Consider the following 23,049-nt stretch of genomic DNA (forward strand, 5'->3'; position numbering starts at 1 on the left):
TGGATAACTTTATGCCACTCCTGGTGCAAAAATTCAAGCAGTGGCTTGTGATCATCAATCTTCCTCTTGATTATATTATCCAGAGGTTTTCAATTTGGTAAAATCAAAGAAACTCATAATTTTTAAGTGGCCTCTTATTTTTTTCCAGAGCTGTATATTATACTATATTCTATATATTAGAAAATAATGGAGGCTTTAGACTAATATCTCAGCACAAGTTCCAAAAGTAGAATATTCGTGTTTACAGAGGGGTGTGATTTCGTACTGAACCTCCCGTTGACAGCTGAAAACAAATCAGCAATAGAGAAGTGAATAGAAAATAAAGTACAGTACACAGAGGCTCGAGCCAATATGAGATCTGTCAACAAGAGCTTTTGTTTGTGCGCGAGTGTACGTGTTGTGCGACTGCTTGAGTGTCTGTGTGTGGGTGTGTCATCCTCGCAGTGACACACATTGGCAGTGACAGAGGTCAGACGGGATGGCCTGTTGTTTTGAAAAGGAAAGCTGTGCATTGTCCCCTGCAGCTCCTCAGGCTAGGAGGCACGCTCTAATCAGGCTTTCTCCTCTCTGCTGCTGCGGCGCTGCTGGAGGAGCTCCAGCCTGCAGCCTCCACTCATCCTCTGGGACCTTTCAATGGGCTTTAGAGGCCAAATGAGGTGCAAGTCTATTAAGAGGGAGTTTGTGTGCAGATTCCTGGCCCACTGGGGGTCTTTGCCATGTCATTCAGGTGCAGTTAATTTCTATTTGATCAACAATGCACAGACACTGCAGCCGGAGAGGGAAGAGATGCTGACAAATGAAGTTCCATAATGGCCTCACCAAGATGAGCAGAGGCCAGAGGTCTGCTGTCACAAATGCTTCTCACTAGAGCTGCTCTCTTTTAAAAAAGTATAGAGAGAGATTTTAAATATAAATAAAGAAAAAAACAAGCCCTAAGCTTTTTGAAGCTACTTTAAATTTAATTTAATTTCCTATATATATATATATATATATATATATATATATATATATATATATATATATATATATATATATATATATATTTTTTTTTTTTTTTTTTTTTTTTACATAAAATAATCATGCTAGCACAATTAATGTCTTTTCAGAAAACTACCATATTTTTCAAACTGTAAGGCACATTTAAAAGCCTTTAATTTTCCCAAAAATTGTCAGTGTGCCTTATCTAGTGTGTCTTATGTATTGCTTTTACCAGTCAGGTTGTAAGGAGCAGTAAAGCTACTCTGTTTAAGTGCAGTGTTATACAGTAGTTTAGTTTAGTTTAGTTCTCCAGCACCAAGACTCGAGACTAGAGCAGAATTAGCATTAGCTGCTGATCGTGCTAAGCGCTAGCTCTTTCGCCCTTCAGAACTGAGTATTATCAGCCTTTAGCCTGCTGCTAACTTCGGGTAGCACTGCTGGAGCAGCATAAGCATAAGTCACTATAAGCCGCCACCCAGCGGTGAGACCTGCTGAATTAGAAGGAAAACATGGCAACACCCCTGTTCCTTACTAGTGTCGCATAATGCGTCTTATAATCCAGCGCGCCTTGTGTACAAAAATAGACCAGAAAATAGACGTCTATGAAAACAATAACTTTTATTTAGCTAATTAAACATTTCTGTTTTCTGTAAGCTAATTCGGGACATTTTATACCACTAGTGCTGTATAAAAAAACAATAATTTTTGCAATGCAATGTGTGCTAGCTTTCTGTTTATACTTAGCCTTCACTGTAGACTTTTACCAAAACTTCTCCAAATGTTTTCTTGTTAACTCAATCAAAAATTTGAGTATTGGACAATAGAGAGACCTCTTAATGTTAAAAGACATAAAAAGGAATGAGGATGTTGCTCCAATCTTGATACTTCCAAGTATCTGTTTTTTTGAGAATGTGTCAGTGTTATATAAACCCACTTTTGGTTCAGATTTCCTTCTAACATAATACTAGTGAATATTGTATCTGTATCTCCAAAACAAAAACTTTACAGGAGAGAGATAAAACCTTAACTTTCAATGGAACTCAGATTTTATTTCAGGGAATTTTGTAGAAATTTTGGCACAGTGTAAAGTCCTATCTGTACAGGATTAGTTTCTCTGGGGGATGTCTGTGAAAAATATGCATAAGTGATAAAACTCTGACATCCAAATTGCAATTGAAAAAACAGGAGGAGCGGTGTTGTCAGGCTTTCTCGGTTACATGACCTCACGTTCAGTAGCTCCTCCAGTTCCACTCTCTGTTGTGTTTACATGGATCTCTGTGGAAACGCACACCTAAAGTGTAATTACGGGTTGTGGAAGTGGACAAATAGCTATTTTATTAAACGTGAGGTGCGGAAACTGGGTGACCATGGAGTTCAGCGAAAGGCTGTAGCTAATTCAGCCTTTAATTTTCTCAGAGAAAAACACATGTACATGGTCGTTCTGGACAGGAATAAAATCACAGAGGATCCCCCACAAAAGAGAACATTACACCAGGACCCTCTGAGAAACTAATCCCGTTCGGATAGGGCTTAAGGAACAGTTTATGTAGTAAACTAATGATCAAGATACTTGTTTTTTATTTGATAGTGTTGATATTTAGTAATTTGTACAATATTTTAGTACAATATTTGTAACATTGCTATTTTTTAGTACCTTTGGAACATTTTTATTGGTCCCTTTGTAAACAAACAAAAAGGAATCACAGCATTTTGTTCTGACAGAAACATTATATTTGAGCATGTGAGCTGCCACCAGTCTAAAGCACTGCTTGAAGTTTTTTCCATATAAAATTGTTTACATTGTACATATGACAGATTCAGCAGATGGCTGAATTGATAACAGTACAGTCCTCACTGGTGTGTGTCACTGCAGAACGCTTCCACGAGGAGAGCCTGGGTGAAGTGGTCATTAGAAACAAACACTGTCATTTGGAATGGATCGTTACTCATCTGAGTATTGCTCGCTCATGTTAATATGGAGATGACCTTCTCGGGAGGGGGCTGGCTTTTGTTAAGCTCCAAATTGTGATGCATACCAATTGCTATTTATGATATGCCACAAAATGCTTATGCTTCATAGTGTCATATTCAAATTGGCGCCCATAACCTTGCAATCCCTAAAAAGTCATATGTTATGAATTTGGTTTGGTGGCATTGTTTACGCTGCATTAATCATTCAAACATGCATTTGGAAAACAAATGGCTTGTGCGCTTTTTGGAAATGATTCAAAAAGGTTGTCTTCCTCTAGCGCTGCACAATGCATGGCACGGATTCAGAGTGTGTGGACTTGGGAAAGCAGTTATTCACTGCTGAATTTTCTCTTTTTCTCAGAAGCATCCTCTGAAGAGTAGTTCAGAGTGGTGTAGCCGATTATAGATCTATAAACTTATAGGATTTAAGAGTGATGGGGACATATTGTCAAGTGGCATAATTAAGCTTTAAGGTTTATTTTCTTGTGTATAAATCTTCAGTATTACAGAAATGCATAATTTGTTTGGCTATTTCTTCCATTAGTGGCAAGAGAACTTTAGAACTGTCTCAATCACCCTAAATTCACCCTGTCTTACACACAGGCAATGGGCTAGAGTAGGATATGATCACAGTTTCCAGTATTACAACAGAAAAGCCAGGGCAAGATAATAAATATTATAAATATAAAGATTATAAATTATTATAAAGTATTCCAAATATTTGACATATTTTTACATCAATTTCACATGAGAAACATGCACTAATCCAGTTAAGAAAGAACTGATGAGTTTCCTTGATTTTACCAAATTAAAAACCTCTAGAAAATCATCGAAAGGAAGATGCATGATCACAAGCCATCAATACAAGCTGAACTGCTTGAATTTTTGCACCAGTAGTGGCATAAAGTTATCCAAAATCAGTGTGTAAGACTGGTGGAGGAGAACATGCCAAGATGCATGAAAACTGTGATTGAAAACCAGGGTTATTCCACCAAATATTGATTTCTGATCTCTTAAAATTTTATAATTATGAACTTGTTTCCTTTTCATTATTTGAGGTCTGAAAGCTCTGTATCTTTTTTGTTATTTCAGCCATTTCTTATTTTCTGCAAATAAATGCTCTAAATGACAGTATTTTTATTTGCAATTTGGGAGAAATGTTTTCCGTAGTTTATAGAACAAAATAACAATGTTCATTTTACTCAAATATATACCTATAAATAACTAAATCAGAGAAACTGATTCAGAAATTAAAGTGGTCTCTTTATTTTTTCCAGAGCTGTATATCAATAAATTCTATAGGAACCATGAATTGGACCACTTTAATTTCATAGAGAATCAAGCTTGTATGCGATGTGCAAGTGTGTGGAACTTTACTCAACATTTCTCAAAAATCTTGCCATTCTATCAGGGGGCTCTTTATATTCATCGTTATATGAACATTACTAACCCCAAGGTGGTTCTTCTACACGTGGCATTACACAAAGAATACTTTGAAACACCAGTTTTATTGCAAAATGAGTTGGTTTGATCTCCAAAGGATATACTAAAAACAGGTGTATGTTAATCTTTTTAATTCTATTTAGGATTTTAGAATCTTCTTGCTTATTGTTCCTGACTGTACCTTATAACATATATTTTTTTGTGGGTTGTACTTCAGATTGTTTCTGGACCACTTCTTCATATTGTTTGGAATTTTGTTTAGTGAATACTTGAAGGGAGGATCTTCTAATAAGCTTCCAAACTGAGTGGAGTTATTTTTGCTAGTTAATTATCTGGTCAATTCAATCTTCCAATGAGCACTTAAATGCAGTATGCTTTTCTACGCAGGTAATCTTAATGTTTTAAGATAAACTCATGAGTGACCAAAGTTTTAGAGACTCTGCTGGGCCCTTGATAGAAACTTAACTACCTGATGGTGTTACACATTATGGAACCAAAAATGTTGCTTCTACATTTAGCATCTCTCAAAAACCACTTAACAACGTAAAAGAACATATTGCGTGTCTGGAACACATAAGATGCATGTACTAATTCTCTTAAATAATCATCGGTGTGATTTGGGGTGTAACATGTGAAAAAACCAATCCACCAATCCGTCACTTGCCATTTCCTTTAAGAGCCAGATGCACTCTGACATTGGTGAATTGCTAATTCAGGGATCCAATGTTTCTTAGCTGAGGAAACTGCTCTGCTTGTCTGCTTGTTGCATAAGCAACCATTAACACAAGTTATTGTAATAAGAAACTATATTTTGTGTTGTAGAATAATGTTGTAGTATAATGTTATTTTACTGTGCATTTTGTTTATTGTTGATGAAAAGTGTTGAATAGCTGCTAACTGGCTTGCGCTATGGGTTTGTGCCCTGCTGCGTGTCCATGTGTGCGTAACAAGAGTGGGGTGTACGTGCATTGTGCGTACGCCTGTTTTGACAGTTCACTGCCAAGATAGCAATGAATGTCTGACTATTGATGCCTGTCTAGGTTGTTTTCAGTCAGAGGTGCATCTGGGATTTTTTTCCTTTGTGAAGATAGAAAAAGCAAGATAAGCAGAAATTTACCTGAAGTTACCTTATTTCGAGACAACCACGCCTGTCAGCATAGATATATTCTCAAGCACTATTGCTATTTAAATGACATAGGTTTAAGCATGGTGAGACGGCCTTACTCTTAGTTTTAGGATTTTTCCTATTATCTTCTAGCTATTAAGGAGACTTTTACCTTCATGCTTATTGTTTTTTTAAAGATTTAAAGGACCTTTGCTGGATGTTCAGAATATTTTTACAATTTAAAATTACATATTAATTAAATTAATTTCTGAACCAGAAGTGGTCCATAGTTTATGGCATCGGCCAAAGAACAATATGAAGTATATTTACTGTAATGTTTACTGTAAAATAAGTTAGTTTGGTCTCATTCGTTTTAGGACGTACTCAAAATAGATATGCTACTTGTATTCTTACTCTTCTTCTAGGAGGCTTGTACACCTTCATGCTTATTATCCTGGCCATTCCTCATAGCGGGTCGTCTCTGGAATTGAAATTATTGTTGCTGACATTATGCATGCTGTCAATTATGGGTTGGACCTGACCTTAGTTACCTAGTTACCCATATTGAATGCAGGTCAGTAATTGAATACAGCGGCAGGCAAGCTCCCATTTCTGCGTGCGCTGAGCAGCGGCTGAAAGAGCTATATTGTCATTGGTGTCTGTTGAATAGGTTACAGCACATCTGAATGAAGGTTATTCTTGGCTGGGACAAATAAAAGGGATGTTGGTGATTTTCATGAATCATAATGAATATGTGATGTGAACATTATTGAGAGCTTAACCAAGCACAGCCTCGGCTCCCCTCTCCTCCCGTTCTGAAAGGTGACGTCCGAGGTTCCGATAAGGCTGCTAATGTACATGAAGAGCCCTTGCGTAGCTCATTTATTCATTACCTGTTTCAAAGGCATCCTTTGTCTACTCGGGGGGCCCATTGTCTCCATATTAAGTGGAGTTCTGTGGAGATTTGAACAGCATCTTGACTCCCCTAAGTTGAAGTGCGGCCGAGGTTAAGTGGTCTCCGTGCTCACGGCACCCATCTCCACTCCGGCGTGACAGCTGGGGACTAGGCCGTTGCTATGGTTATCGCTCCCTCCTTTGCGTCGCCGTGCCCTAGACTGCTCATTTGAGACAGAAGCAGTCCATCCAGACATGAAACAACAATCTGCAGATCACTAAACTTCCAGACTGTCTGCTGTTTCTCTCACTTCCCTGTTTATGATTCTCTCTTTCTCTCTTTTTCTCTTTTTCTCTCTCTCTTCTATAGCATCACTTAAAAAAACGTTTGAAGCACTTTTATCATTTGTTTTATCTCGAGTTTTACCGTAAAATGAAATGGTTTGATGTCTTTTTGTCTCAGTTTCAGAACTGTACACTCACTATAAGCCTGGATCAGTTTAATTTACTTAAATAATTTAAGCAAACATTTTACCTTTAAAAAATTTGGTAATGTTTACCAAAATTAAACAATTCAACTTAAAACTTCAAATGTCCTATTTCTAAATTGTAAATGATTTCATTAGTGTTTAATCTTTTTTATTGTATCAATTTCTTTTCACAATAATTCTACAAACTACAAAAAATGTATGGTCAGGTGAAGAAAATATCATAGTGAGCAGTATAGCTTACAGGCAGTGAGTTAGCTCAGGAAATGCTGCATGATTTTACCCCACAATATAGAGATAGTAGTTAATCATTATACAGCTCTGGAAAAAAAAGAGGCCACTTAAAAATTATTAGTTTTTTTTTTATTATACCAAATTGAAAACCTCTACATTATAATCGAGAGGAAGATGGATGATCAAAAGCCATCAAACCAAGCTGAACTGCTTGAATTCTTGCACCAGGAGTGGCATAAAGATATCCAAAAGCAGTGTGTAAGACTGCTGGAGGAGAACATGACCAGATTCATATTTAAAAAACATGGTTATTCCACCAAATATTGATTTCTGGACTCTCAAAACTTTATGAATATGAACTTGTTTTCTTTGCATCATTTGAGGTCTGAAAGCTCTGGATCTTTTGGTATTTCAGCCATTTCTCATTTTCTGCAAATAAATGCTCTAAATTACCAGAGCTGTTTATGATATGTAAGTTTATCTAAGGTAGCCTGGTGAAAATGACTACACACTGATGGTGAGTGTCAGAAACTGGGGGACAACCCCAATGTGGAATCTGCTAATCCCAGTAGACTAAATTTATATTAACTATGTATTATAAATTGATTCGACTCAAAGATTCCATTTGAATGTATATGTGGTCGCAAATGTTCACCAAAATTGATCAAAGTAGTTAAGTAATGTTTGTAAATATCCAATTTTTTCATATGAAAAGGCTTAATTATCATTTATTTGAATTTAATTTAATCGTGGGTTCTCAGTATACTCAAAATAGATGTGTTGCTTGTCTTCTTAGTCTTGAGAAGGCTTGAATACCTTCATTCCCATTGTCCTGGACATTCCTCATAGCAGGAATCGGATTTTTTTCTTTCTTTTATTTTGGGTGGTCTTTTGATTCGTAATCATTATGGTTGCTGACATTATACATACTGTCGATTATGAGTGGACCTGACCATAGTTAACTACTGTAGTTACTCTGTTGTGTCACTGTGCCCCACACTACTTATTTGAGACAGAAGCAGTCCATCCAGACATAAAACAACAATCTGCAGATCAGTAAACCTCCACAGTGTCTGCTGTGCTGTTTCTCTCACTTCCTTATTTATGATTCTTCCTCTCTCTTTTTCCCCTTCTCTCGATCCCTCAGCTCCTTTTTTTTGGCCTTTGGCTGCACTGTGCTTGCTTTGTTTTCATGCATTTGCAACTTTTAATTGCACACAAATTAAACGAGTCCCATAAAAATGGAAAGTCATTTTTGGAACACTAAAAGTAAATTCCAATCATACGAGATAAGCTCCGTTCAGTTTGTATTGCTCTCTCTTACAGAGCACAGTAATGCAGATGGAAGCTTTCCAATTGATAGTGAGGCCACTGATCAGGAAAATTATTTCAAAAACCCTGCCAATAACACGGCCCACAGCATTGGTCTTTATAATAGCTGAAGGACGGGGGGTGTGCTTATTGATGTTCTGCGCGCAGGGTTTATTCAGCTGTTTTTTAAAATAGATATACTGTACCTGTGTCTTTATGCTATCTCAGCTTACATCACAACTGCATGCATCATAATGATTTCACAAATTCTTTCTTTTGCGTATTTTTATACAGTTTTTGTACAGTATTTCACAATATAATTAATTTATTTTGTTTGTTTTTTATGTTAGTATAGTTTTTTTCTGGTTAAATTCATGCCTAATGAGCTTGAAAGGTTAATGAAACAAAGAGAAACATCCCCTTCCATTAAAAGTTTAGGAAAAAGAGATGAAAAAATAGAAATGTGTTTAGTTTCAGTTTAAATGTAGAGCAGGTTTTTTCTCAAAACATTAAACAGCTGTATTTTTTATTATTTTTTTATTTTTTACATTTGTACTACTCGTGCAAAAATACATTTTCACTGAAATATTAGTGTATATTTTGCTAATTCATTCTCACTCATAAATTGGACATACATTTAGAAACTTGATTCTAAATGTGCATAGAGAATTGTGCCAGTAGAAAATTATTATTTTTATCTTTCAATTAGAAAATGCTAGAAAATACATTGCAGTATATTACAGCTATCAAGCAATAACCTTGTGTCACCAAAATACAGCTTAATAGGAGAAGGAAACTTCATACATGCTTTATACATATAAGGCATAACAGGACAATATCACCAATTTAAAATAGTATATCAGCATCATTTTATAGTATAAATTGTTTCTTCTTTTTTGTAAGAGGAAGAAGAAGAGCTCATGTTTTGTCTTCATCCTGCAGTAAATGATTAACCTGTCCAGCGTCTATTAACCAACATCCTGTTAACCCTCACAACGACTTGCTGTTATTTTTAAATCTCAAATCACAGAGCAACAAAAGCAACAGGCAAACAAAACACTTCCACCCTCCCGCTTGTCTCTCACAGGGCAAACATTAGCAAGCTTGTGTGCTGCTGTCTCTCTAATTACTGTTGTTTCACTGAAAGCCATAAAATGTAACTTCAAAGATCTGTTTTAGTGACGAACTGATAAGAAGCTTGTTCTGTTTCACAAGCATTTTGACATTTCCATCCACAGCCTCCAGATTAGATAGATAGATAGATAGATAGATAGATAGATACTTTATTTATCCCGAAGGAAATGTAGGCATCCAGCAGCAACAACACAATACAATAAGAAACATACTCAGACAAATCAAAACACAGAAGAATAGAAAATATATAAGGCTATATAAAAAAAAACTATACAAGGTAAGGATCTATCTGTAAACGGAGCAGTGCAGTAGATGTTGCTAATGGTCATAAATAATTAAATAATTAACAGAGTAAAGTGCAATGACATCGATTACGAAAGTGACTGATGTGACATAGAAATATAATATAATATAAGTAGGTTAGTACCTGTATTCAGGGTGAGGTACTGTATGTATGATAAAAAGGTTTAAATGATAAAAAAGAATGCTAAACGTGGCTAAAACATTCTATCAAGTTCTAATATTAAAGTGACAGTTTGTAAGGTTTTTGGGGGGAGGGGTGGTTTAAGGATTTAGAGACCTCTATGGTGAGATTGTGTAATTGCACAGAGCATATCGTCGCTGTCCAATGAAAAACAAGTATCTTCATTTTTGTTGAGTTTTTGTTTACTACATAATTTAAATGCACAAATTGTCGCTTGCACTGTGATAAAATTTCTTGATGAATGGACCAAAGGAAACTCTTCAGAATGACCTGAAATAAACTCTTTTTACATTGACTTCCATTGAAAGTTTAGAAGGTTTATTCTCTGTCTTGTAAATTTGCTGTTTTTTACTGAAAAGCGACAAAATGGATGACAAATAAATAACAGAAAAAAATCTGGTTTTGAGTGTAATGTTTTGTTTGTGTTGTAAATGTATGGAATACTGTAAAAAAAAAGAGATCAGTTACATCAAACAATCCCACCAGACCACGGTTTTAAGAACTATTAAAATTATTAGACAATTCAGATTTTATAATTTTACAATATTTTAATACCCCTTCCAATATAGGAGTACTACTGCTTTCAATTTAAAAATAAAAAGAATGCCAAAAGTTGCTAAAACATTATGTTCTAATGTTAAAGTGACAGTTGGTTAGTTGGCTTATTGTTTAGAGACCTCTATGGTGGGATTATGTAATTGCACAAAGCATATCGTCGCTGTCCAGTAAAATACAAGTATCTAAATTTTCGTTCATTTTTAGTTTACTAAATAATTTGAACACACAAACTGTCCCTTACACTGTGCCAAAATGACCTGAAATAAAGTCTTTTTACAGTTTTTTTTCTCTCCTGTAAATTTGCTGTTTTTTACTGAAAAGCAACAATATAGAAGACAACTTTTATTGCAGATTAGTACATTTAATTGTTTTAATTATTTTTTGGTTTTTAGTGTAATGATTTGCTCTTGTTGTAAATTTATGGAATACTGTAAAAAAAAAAAAAAAAAAAAAGAGATAAACCTACCAGACCACGATTTTAAGAACAACGTTATTAGACATTACAGATTTTATAATTTTATAATATTTTGCCCCTCCCAATATAGAAATACTACTGCTTTCAATGTAAAAATAAAATGAATGCCAAAAGTGCCTAAAATATTATGTTCTAATGTTAAAAAAACAGTTGGCTAGCTATTTTTTTATTATTGTGGCAGGGGGTAATTTAGAGACCTCTGTGGTAAGATTGTGTAATTGCACACGATATCGTCGCTCTCCTATGAAAAACACGTATCTTCATTTTTGTTAATTTTTAGTTTACTTAATAAGCTTAACACACAAACTGTCCCTTACACTGTGCCAAAATATCTTGATGAACAGACCAAATAGAAACTCTTCAAAATCACCAGAAATAAATGTATGGAATACTGTCAGAATATAGAGATCAGTTACACCGAACAAACCTACCAGACCATTGTTTTTAGAACAAATTTATTAGACATTGCAGAATTGTTTAGACTATTTTTCCCCTCCCAATTTAGGAATACTACTGTTTTCAATTTAAAACAAAAAATATTGGGCACTGCTGCTTTAAGGCACTTAATAGCAGATTTGGTGTCCGGAAGCATATATGGATCTAGCTTGAATTTATCTTGCACCTGGTCAGCCCCTCGTCTCCGGCACCCACCGGTGTACCCAACCTGCTGAAGCTCAGTCCTGGCCCAGGCTGTCAGCACCTGTTTGTTGCTGGACTTGAGTATCAGGGCGATGGAGCATCTGGAAGTCCCCACAGCATTAACCTGCCTTTAACTCTACCTCGGTGGTGCCGCCGGCCGGCCTGCGTGAAGGGTAAACGGGGGCAGTGCGGCGGCAGGCCCCACTGGAGCCTCCGACCAGCAGGCTCGCATTAGAGGACATTTGTTCCACAATATTGCTGCCTCCTGCTTTCCCTAGGCTGGGCTCTGCACAGAAGGTAGAGGCAGATATTTGGGCTGCGGCCAAAGCATCTCCGTAACCACCTTGCTAGCACTGCAGGTGCTGAGCTGGGCTCCCCACTGCTCTTGCTCAGGGTCCAGAGCCCATACCGCCTGACGGAACAAATGCCGGCCGCGCGCAAAATAAACTTATCTCACTTGCATGACAACACATGCCCTCGGGTTAGAGCGCTGCACCAGATCCACAACAAAGTGGGGTCACTAGCTCATCTTCAGCTTGGGGAAATCTAGAAGGGGGGGGAGTAGGCCAAGTTTTTTTTTTTTTACTTTTTATTTGTGATGTTTGTTTGAGATTATCTTCCAAAAACAATGATCATTTATTTACTTATCACCCCTTTTTAAGGTCCTTTTTTTAGATTAAAAAAATATACAATAAAAAAATGCACTATCCAATTAAAAAAACCTAAAATGTATAGATGATACATAGAAAAATCTATAACATGATTATTTCTGTCAAGCAATTAAACAAATATAGCGTATGAATGCTCTGTGGTATTTAAAATAAATTAATCACATTCGTTTTTTTTAGCTAAGAAAGTGTTTTAAACTGTGCAATTTAAAATGTACACATTTTTTTTTTAGCCGAGGAGCAAATGAGTGAATGAATAACTGGCATAGACTTAAAATACCTAATTTCTTGTTGTTTCCCATTTCAGGCCTCTTTAAGACAAAATTATAACTTAAATTAAACAAAATACAATAACAGTCCCTCCGATTCCAAACTACTTCTCAAACACTGTATGTGCCCAAACAAAATTAATATATTAATTTTTGTCTTTTATTGAACATAAACCATAAAAGGCCATTAGGTTCATATAGTCAAATGTAGTTGAGTAGTAATTCATAGTCAAACAAGCTGTGTTATTTACCTCAAATTGACCCATTTACTTTATTTATATTACCTCTCTCATTCAGTTACTGAGACCAACAAGCCTGCCTACATTCTCAAGTCTGCATTTTTCTTGTCTGTTGACCGTTTATTTTTTCTCTGCAGTTTGGTCAAACCTTTTAATTGACCTACCACAAAATCACATGCTTCCTTCAATTCATACAAAGTCTAACACCACTTTATTTTAAAATGCTGCCAGCACAGCAACACAAGACAATCAGTACTTGGAAGAAAGTGTCGGCTCCCCAGCTCTGATACATCAGCCAACAGAGCTGGACAGATACCTCCATCTGTCCACCCAGACAGAGTACGGCCAATTGTGCTGTCTTAGGCTCTGGCTGCTCGTGGCGAAACAGCATGACTCAGGATTCAAACCCATGATCTTTGAATCGTAGTCTGCTGAGCCACTTAGAACCTACTTTACTTTTGGGCCTAATTTAAAAGGTTCAATTCAACATCTCTGCAATGACAAGGAAGAGTGTGAGGGCAAAGTGTTACATGACAATACAGTTATATGTAATTGCATGACAACTATTAATAAATAAGTTTTTATATATCATCAAAATATTATCCTAAAATAAGTTTCTACATCAACAAAAGATTGTTCATATTTGTTTATATTATAACAGTTTTTGCATATCATGTTATGGGCTCTTTTTTCTTATCTGTATAAGCTAGTTTTAATACTGGGTCTTTAATAGTGATATGCATATTCAAGAGATCTCTTCTGATTGGCTATTCTGTATTGCGTTCTATTGCAGTCCAGATTAAAACACTTCTTATAACTTTAATTTAAATAAGTGAGACTAAACTATTGCATGGTAAATAGGTGGATAAACAGTATATTTTATTCTAAACACATTTTGGAATGTTTTTACTCTCTAGATTTGGATTGTTTGGGATGTGTTGAAACTTTAAAGATGTTTACACACTATATAAAATTATTATGGAAAAAAAAATTTGAAACATTTGTGAATGTAGGCTAGAAAATAGGCAGAAAAGAGGAGCCATTGAGATGAAATGACAGAAAATCTGTTTTAGCTATACCCAGGTGTTTAAGGCCCTTTGTGTGATTATAGGCCATGGTGTTTCCCAGTGATTAAATGGGTTTTAATGTAAGTCCAATGGCTTTAGCTGAGATAGAGTGGTGTTGACATGTGTTGAGCAATCTCTGTGGAACGGTTCGCTCCTCCCACTCCCCCAGAGCCCAATAGGCTTCATCACAGCCTGATGTAAGGGTGCCACCCGGCATGATTGATCACCTGAACAGATTACCCCCAATCCAGGCTGGGGCCGCGTGTGGCCATCACCATGTAGAGGCGTAATGATTTGCGATGATCTGGGGTGAGGAGTTAGATGATGGATGAAGCTTTCCTAAGAGGTCAGACGGTCAAAGGGAAAGGAGCGTTGACCATACCGGGTATTTAAACAGGCGGCGGAGAGCCACTAGCATTGCGCCGTATGTCTTTATCATAATTAAGTGGGGCTACTTAACCCTGGACTGAGATGGCTTTTTGGGTCCGTGGGGAGGTACAAACAGACCTTTGGGAAGAGCTCCCACAATGCCTGGCCATATTGCCAAATGATATGCTAATGCCAGTGACCTCTGCTGGAGCGGGGCTACTCCCACGTCTGAGAGGCTGCACTGATGAAAGATGAACTGGGCTCACTTAATGAAGTTGGGGATGGGGCATTTCCACTATAAACTAGGTCATACAGTACAACACCGTGAGTGGAAATCCACTAACATACATATTATGGGTTTTATTTGATACGATATTAAGAAATTTGAATCAGAAAAGAGAAAAAAAAAACATTTATATGAACATATTGTTGTTCAAAAAAAATTTTATCTGTAAAAAGGTCCTTTTTTTAAAGAAAGAAAGAAGGAACAGACCTTCCTAACTCTTACTTGAAGTCAGTTTATTGTCATTTAAAAGCATTTCTATTCTGTTAGAATATTCTGTATAGAACATCCAAATTCAAATTGTAACAAAAATTTAGATACAATCTTTTTGTGTGACAGTGATAATATGATGTCACTAGGGCCAGGCGAAATGGTAAAAATATTATATCACAATGTTTAGAGATGACATGTTCATGAAACACAATATTTATCACAATATTATTTCTCACAGACAAAATGCACCAATAGCAGCAGATTCCTTAAAAACTGGTTCTCACATTAAGTGTGTTCATAATCTGATTACTATATCTATCTATCTATCTATCTATCTATCTATCTATCTATCTATCTATCTATCTATCTATCTATCTATCTATCTATAAGATAGATAGATAGATACTTTATTTATCCCAAAGGAAATTTAGGCATCCAGCAGCAACAGCACAATACAATAAAAAAACATATTAAACATAAATTAAAACACAGAAGAATACAAAATATATAAGGCTATAAAAAAAACGTATTATACAACGTAAAGATCTATCTGTAAACGGAGCAGTGCAGTTGATGTTGCTAATGGTCATTAAATAATTAACAGAGCAAAGTGCAAGGTGCAATGACTTTGATTATAAAAGTGACTGATGTTCCATATAAATATATATATATAAATATGCATATGTTACAAAATAGTTCTGAGAAGACTATATATGACTATATTTCATTATATTGTGTTAATTTTAGCTTACAGACGCCTTGCGCTGATTGACATCACCCTAGGAGTGATAAGGCAAAAGAGTGTCATTTACCCAGCCAGAGAGAGCAAGGCCGATTGTGCTCTCTCAGGGCTCCGGCAGCTGATGACAAGCTGCATGACGAGGATTTGAATCTGCGACCTCCCAAGCAAAGTGGCAGCAATCTTAGTAATCTTGTATGTCTCAGTCTGTGCATGTGTGAAAACAGACCATAGTACAGTAAGCAAGTGAGCAGCATTTAGCACAGAACCCACAAGATGCTGAAAAAAATACTGTTTAGCAATGCTAAAACAGAAGCATTTTTATATATTTTTTTGTTTTTATATTTTATTTAAAACTGCTGTGCCCCATCCTAAAAAAGTAGATTAATTGCACTCTTTGTAATTAATAAGGAATTCATAAAACATGCAGCTAATGATGTAAAAAATGTGCTCAGAAAACTGTACTGTGTATTATGATAGCTAAATTTAACCAAATATAATAAAATATTGTCATATTATCCACCTTTAGAAATTATTGTGTTATGTTACTGAATGTGGTTCCCTGTGCCAGCTAGTAGCTATTAGGAATGATGAAAATGACATGTGATACACAGTTCCAGGAAAAAAAAAAAACTTTGATATTTAAGCTTTAACACTGTGCAAAACCTTTTTAAAGGTTCTTTGCGATCCAAACTTACAGAACCATCTATTAAAGGGTGGAGCCAAATGTGGTGCTTTATTTAGGTTCTGTAAAAAACCCTTATGTGGCACCTATCTTTGTTTAAAAACAGAAATCGAAATAAGATACCATGCAAGATTTGATTTCACTTCCCTTCCCTCGCCATGCTGTTCATTCTATTCATGACGAAACTCTCCATTGCATGTTTTTCTCCACTTCATACATCATTCATTTAGTATCAATTCTAGTTTTTGGTAGGGGAAAAATATATGTATAGCTGGAGAAATTGATACAGTCCAACTGTGTTTAATGCCGGCGATGCCTAAATCGGACCTTGGATTTGGAAGGGTCGTCACTGGCACACACGAGTGCATGCATCACAGAGCAGCAGTGCTCAGCCAACTCCCCCAAAAAGCCTGTCCCCCGGTACGGGGAATTACACGACCTCTCTCAGCTCACCGTAACCCCCTCATTATACACACACCAATGAGCTCGGATCATATTTTCCTGGGCAGTGGGAAAAAATGGAAATGGGAGGCGGGGTGGTGCCATGCATTTGAACAATGCTTTGCTGTTTTTTTAAAATGGCTCCATGGAGAAGTTTAGGACCAGCGCTGCTGAATAGAAATACCCATTTGTGTGCAAGTTAGAGCACCTTATGGGAAAATCAGAGGGTGTATCTTGAAGAAAAATGCGTTTTAACCTCTGGTGGAGGAGGATTTAAATGGAGGATCTTGCTTTGTAAATGTAGAACAAGCAAGATAACACTTTAAACCGTATCTGTAGTTTATGTTTATAATTTTTTACCATTATTAAATAGGGCTGTGTATTGGTAAGAACTTGGCAAAATTATATGTTTTATGACACAGGGGTTAAGATAATACAGTGTATATTGCAATATTTTGAGCAAAACCATACATTGTGATCGTTTAAATAACATTTAAAGTCTTAAAAATATAATTAATCATAATTATATAAGTTACATGTTAGTCTTGTCATATCTAGCCAAAAAAATGCATTTTACTGCTGTGGATATCTCCAAATGTTCCTTCACTCAATATGTTGTTGACACAGGTATCTAACCTTCTCCCATCTGAGAAACTCACTTTTGAAATTCACAATAGACACAAAGAATTCTGTCAAATTTGGTCATCAGTCTGGACAAAACTGGACGATCTGTAATTCTTTCTTTTGTATCATATCTGTATTTAATTTTATTTCATTTTGCCCTGTCTTACTCTTATATATTTTTTTTATTTAATTATTTTTTAACTATTTCAGTTTCAGTGCTATGTTAACCTCCTCTGATACTGATGTGGCGAGAGATTTTAAATCTGTTTTGATACAACTGTAATGTTTGTAAAATTCAATAAACATATAATTACAAAAAAAAGTTACATTTTTATGCAGTCATAAGAATGTGATCTAATGGTAGAGTTCAACACTGCTGTCTAGTGGGCGGAGTTTAAACTCAGCACAAAATGAAGCACTGTCTGTCCTTATCTTTACATATAAACTAATCATTAAAAATCGATTGTGATCGATTGTGTATTTAATAGTGTTCTATTTCTTTACACGATTAGAATTGTCATTATATAACTGACACTCACTGAAACAAATTTGTATCTGTAATTTAATGCCATTAAATCTTAAGCTTTAATTCTCAAGATTCTTTATATTAAATTTTTTTAATTTTATTTGTCTTTTACGTTTAATTTAGTTTTGGAAGAGTGTGTGTATTTAAGGGGTGCAGTAAACAGTCAAGGAGAGTTACAAAAGAACTGGAGTGGACATTGTGCGCTTGAGCCTCTGTGCACTGCCTCTATCCATGGCCTCTCTCTTTTGGTCCCTCCATTCATTTTCAAATTAACCTCCTAATAGACCTCATCTGTCCATAGAGAGCCTATTAACTAAAGATCTGTTTTCATCTGCTGGACAACCTAGCAGAGGGGAGACCCCTGCCACACAGACCTGCACTCCTATGCCGCGAGCAGCACCAGGAAACAAAAATCGAATCAAAAAAGAGGCAACAAAAGGATTTCATTATATATAGTTAATTATCTCCTAGGCCTGGGCCGACCCTTTCCTGGCTAAAGAATTAGAGGGCCTTAATTGCTTTATCACCCAGCCCTGTGATTTCCAGCAATCAGGCTGACTCCATTTAATTTAACTGCCAGGAGAGGAAAGGGAGTGCAGTGCTCTCTGGCTGCTCTGGAGCACTGGAGCAGCCGCAGTTTAGAAGGGTGTGCCCCAAACTGGCAAATTTAGTGTCTGTAAATTAATGAAAATCAACAGCAAAGGCGGACGCTTGCCCCTGAGGTGTGTGCCGCTGAAGGAAGCCGTACTGGAGAATGGCGTGGATACAAAAAGCAGCCCGTTTCAGCCGCAGCTCGAGACGAAGGCAATCCGTGCGGTGGCTCCCTCCGGATAATTGAAGGGTCCAAGGGATTTGGATGGCACCGCTGATATCTGAACAATTAACACAGCCTCTATGAGCAGAGGGAAGCCTGGCAGTGTCTTCCTGAATGTCAGCATGTCTGATTAAAAGGCATATATTAATTAGCGACATGTTACTTCATTAGACTGAAAGGATTAACATTCCTTATCTGTGAATACATTTTACATTTAGGTCTGGGGGGAAATAAGTCCTTAGTTATGAGAGGCTCTCTGTGTGAAGATTTCACCAAGCAAGTTGAGGCTTAAAAATGCTACACTACACAGTGTGTTCACTGATGATCCTGTATACATAAGTATTGCAGGCTGATCACCTGAGTATTGAATATATATATATATATCACTTCATAACAGTCCATTCCTCTGTCAGAATGTATTGCACATTGGTGGTACAGTACTTGGTTTTGGCATTCTCATCATGTGTTGTTTCAGTTTGTGGACAAAGAATAAAATATTAACACAGTGCTTAGAGATGGACATATGTCGATATGACCATATCATTATTGCGATAAATTAATTATTAGAGCATTTTTTTGAGTGTGTGATGGGAAATGTACATTATTCTAGGACGCTATGCAAAGACATATAAAAATTAAACCCAGCATTGAAAAGTAACTGCATGTATGCAATAGCCTGTTATGACACTTTCAACAGTATATAAAATAAATCATATTCATACTGTATGTACTACATATTGTGTTGCTGTCCCATGAATAACATGTATCTCTAACAAAAAAACTTTTTCTTAACTTTTTTTTTTTCAATGGAAAACATTTTATTTTCAGGTCATTTTAGAGAATTTCTGTTGGCCATTCATCATGAAATGTTGATACAGTGTAAAGCACAGTTCAAATTATGTATACATTTAAAAAAAAATAAAACAGAAATGGAGATTGAGATATTTGTTTTTCATGGAACAGTGATGATATACTGTACTGTGCAAAAGTTTTAGACACCTGTGACAATGATCATAAAAAAGGCCTCTTTTACATATGTTTTACAGTTACATTTTTTTCACAGTCACCAGTTTGGGAAATTATTGGTTAGTGGTGTTAAATTGGGTAAGCCGGTGATGAGCTGACTGGAGGCGTCCATGAGAAATCTGGAACCAAGCTTTGATTTTTAAACTAGTTCAGAAAATTCGAACAACGTTAATATTTATAAAAAAATAAGATGTTACTTTTTACTGCATTTTTGTATTTTACTGAATTTACTGTGTATATGTTTACCTGAATCAGTTCTAAAATTATGTTTTTCACTTTTTTTTACATAATTTGAATCTACTGTCCCTTACTTTATTTTCAGCATTTAATGAAGAATTGTCTAAAAGACGTGGTCTAAATTGACGGTTAACAATGGCATCCAATTAAAGGTAAATGAAGTAAATATTTTTTAATATGGCACTTCTGTTTTACTTGTGTATATTGTCCATTTAAACTTGTTTGCAAACCTCAGAAAATCTTAATATTATACATTTAAATAGTATTGTGTGGTTTTAGTCATAACACTCACCCGAAACAATAATCATCCTTCACTGCATTTAAATTCCTAACATATCCTCTTATACTGTGGAGATCACTGGCTGTGAAAGTTTGTTGAGTTCGTTTTTAGCGGAGGGAAGTATATTACTCTACTGTCCCTTCGCTCTCCCACTCATCCCTGCGAGGCTAATGAGGTCAAATTTAAATCCAAAATCCCTGACAGTACATTTTCTGACGCTGCTGCTGCTGCCAGGTTCTGCATGGCTGTTTGGATCAAAGAGTGGTTATCTCTTATATTGAGCTGTTCTAACCTCTGTCCGGTCTGATTAAACGGAGAATGCTGTGAATTTCCTCGTTAATCAGGACCGGCTTTCAGGGTCACTTAGTGTTTGAGACACTTTAGCAAGCAAAAATGCAAAGAGAGCTAGAAGAGAGTATACAAGCCAAAGCAAATATCAATCCTCACAACATTCGCACTGCATTGATTTACAGAGATCCCCCTGGATGGACGGAGACTCAGAAAATAAAAAAAAAGTTTAGCCCTAAACTTTCCCAGATCTTAACATATAACGTCTTATAACTGCTGCGCTACTTTTTTTATTTTAATAAGTGTGAAACAAACGGAAGTGTGTTTATGGCTTGCGCATTTTGTGTTAGTGTGTATTAGAAATATTTTCTGGTAACACTTCCTATAAACCCTGTATTCATAATGTATTATAAATGCATTTATAATAATACCTTATAATGACTGTAATAAGTCTGTATAATAACTCATAAGTACTTACAGCGACATTCATAGCACATTATAAACTACAAGTATAAGGGTTTATAAAGAAATGACTCATAATGCCTTATAATATCTGTTCATAAGAACACTGTACAATGTAGTGTTGATAAAGCACTATAACAAAGATTTGATATATATATATTTATAATGCATTATATTATGCAGCTATGATTTCTCAAATGAAGCTTTTATATAAGTGTTTAACACATTATAAAGCCTTATATCATTATATAGTCATTACTGTCAAGATATTACAGTGAGGCATATGAAAATTCACTTCACTTAAAGTCAGTAATGACTGTATGTAAGGCTTTATAATGTGTTATACATTTATATAAAAGTAATATTAATTTGAGAAATCATAGCTGCATATTATAGTGCATTACACCAAAATATACCAAATCTGTGTAATAGTGCATTACAACTCTACACTGTACAATGGCATTATAACCCCTTTCTTTATGAACCCTTATACTTGTAGTTTATAATGTGCTATGAATGTCGCTGTAAGTACTAATGAGTTATTATACAGGCTTATTACAGGCATTATAAGGTATTAAGGCATTCAAATAATGCACTATGAATGCATTCATAAGGCATTATGAATACAGGGTTCATAGGAAGTGGTACTGATTTTCTTTCTCACGTGGGAGGAGGGCAAGGGACTTTGGGGGAAAACAGGGAAATCTCCAGCTGTGTTTATGAATTCCTGGTGCACCTGTCTGGTTAACAGAACTATTGCATTCATGGATTATCCTTGAGGCTGTGAAGCGACTAAACCAGAGGAACAAAAAGAAAAACATGCATATGTTAAAGTTTGCCCCCCTTCATGAACATTCAGGACTTTGCCATTAATTAGTGTGAAAAAAACTAAACCACAGGCCTTATATTTTTATGCTATTGAAACAGTTTTGCCCATTTGTAAAGTAGTTTTAATACACCATGAAAACATAGTTCAAGGGGCTGAAGTCCATTCAACCATTTATTACAAGATGGAAAATATTTTCTCCCACCAAATTAATGCATCAACAATTTACAATTTGCTCTTTTCCAATGTGCTTTCTGAGGCAGGATATATACACGGTCTGAGCAGCACTTCTACACTTGAGGAAGTTAGGTGAACGGTTTGTTTGCATTGTGCAGCCTGCACCAGACTACATCAACTGGTCTGACAATTTCAAGCCAAATAATTTTGATTTCGTTTAACTGGCCTTAAAATCTTCAGCCGACCAAGATGAACTTCAGACTCCTCTAATCCCTGTTTGCAATTTACAGTTAGTTTCCAACTGGCACAAAGTTGCTGTCCGGTATATTTATATAACATCATTCCAGTAGTTTCAACAGTAGATTTATGTATAAATTGTCAGTTGTTGATTAAAATGTTGACTTCTTAAGCCAGAATTAACTTGATTAATGTAATTGAATGTAAAAGCCCATAGCTCAGCACAGGGCATGATCAGTGGAGATGGATTAAGAGAGAAGGCTTTCAAATTGAATACAGTTCTCCCCCCTCAGCCTGTTAATTGTGCTGTTTACCACTACCTGAGTCAGTGACCACTGCTACTTAGTTTCTCTAATGATGATGCACAGTCGGCTTGGGCTGGAGATAATTAAAAAAACGCTGGGCCTCTCTGTCTCTGCCTTTACTTTTTTGGCCCATTGACAGCTGAGCTCAGACGAAATATTGAGCTGTCCTCTTGGCAGCATCTTGACTGCCAACACCAAGCTCTTCAAGCAGTCTCCTGTGCTCTCTTTAGATAGAAAGAAAGAAAGAAAGAAAGAAAGAAAGACAAAAAAACTTTTATTGGTCTCTGGTCTTTTGCTCATGATTGACAGAGGACTTTTAAACTTTCTTTTCTTTTGCTGTTGGTTCTCACTGTCAGCACTTGACAAGGCTTTGTGATGCTGTGAATATAGATTTGTTGATGCAGAACCTTTTTTTGTTCTTTTTTCCATTTCCATGTTGCAGAACTTGGCTTTTAAACAAATGATCATATAAATAGAAACAAACAAAAATCTTATCATTTTAATTTGCACACAACGTAAAATCGGACTATAAGGCGCAGTATCAATTAAAGTCTATTTTC

Source organism: Astyanax mexicanus, chromosome 7 (assembly GCF_023375975.1).
Source record: "Astyanax mexicanus isolate ESR-SI-001 chromosome 7, AstMex3_surface, whole genome shotgun sequence".
Taxonomy (NCBI): domain Eukaryota; kingdom Metazoa; phylum Chordata; class Actinopteri; order Characiformes; family Acestrorhamphidae; genus Astyanax; species Astyanax mexicanus.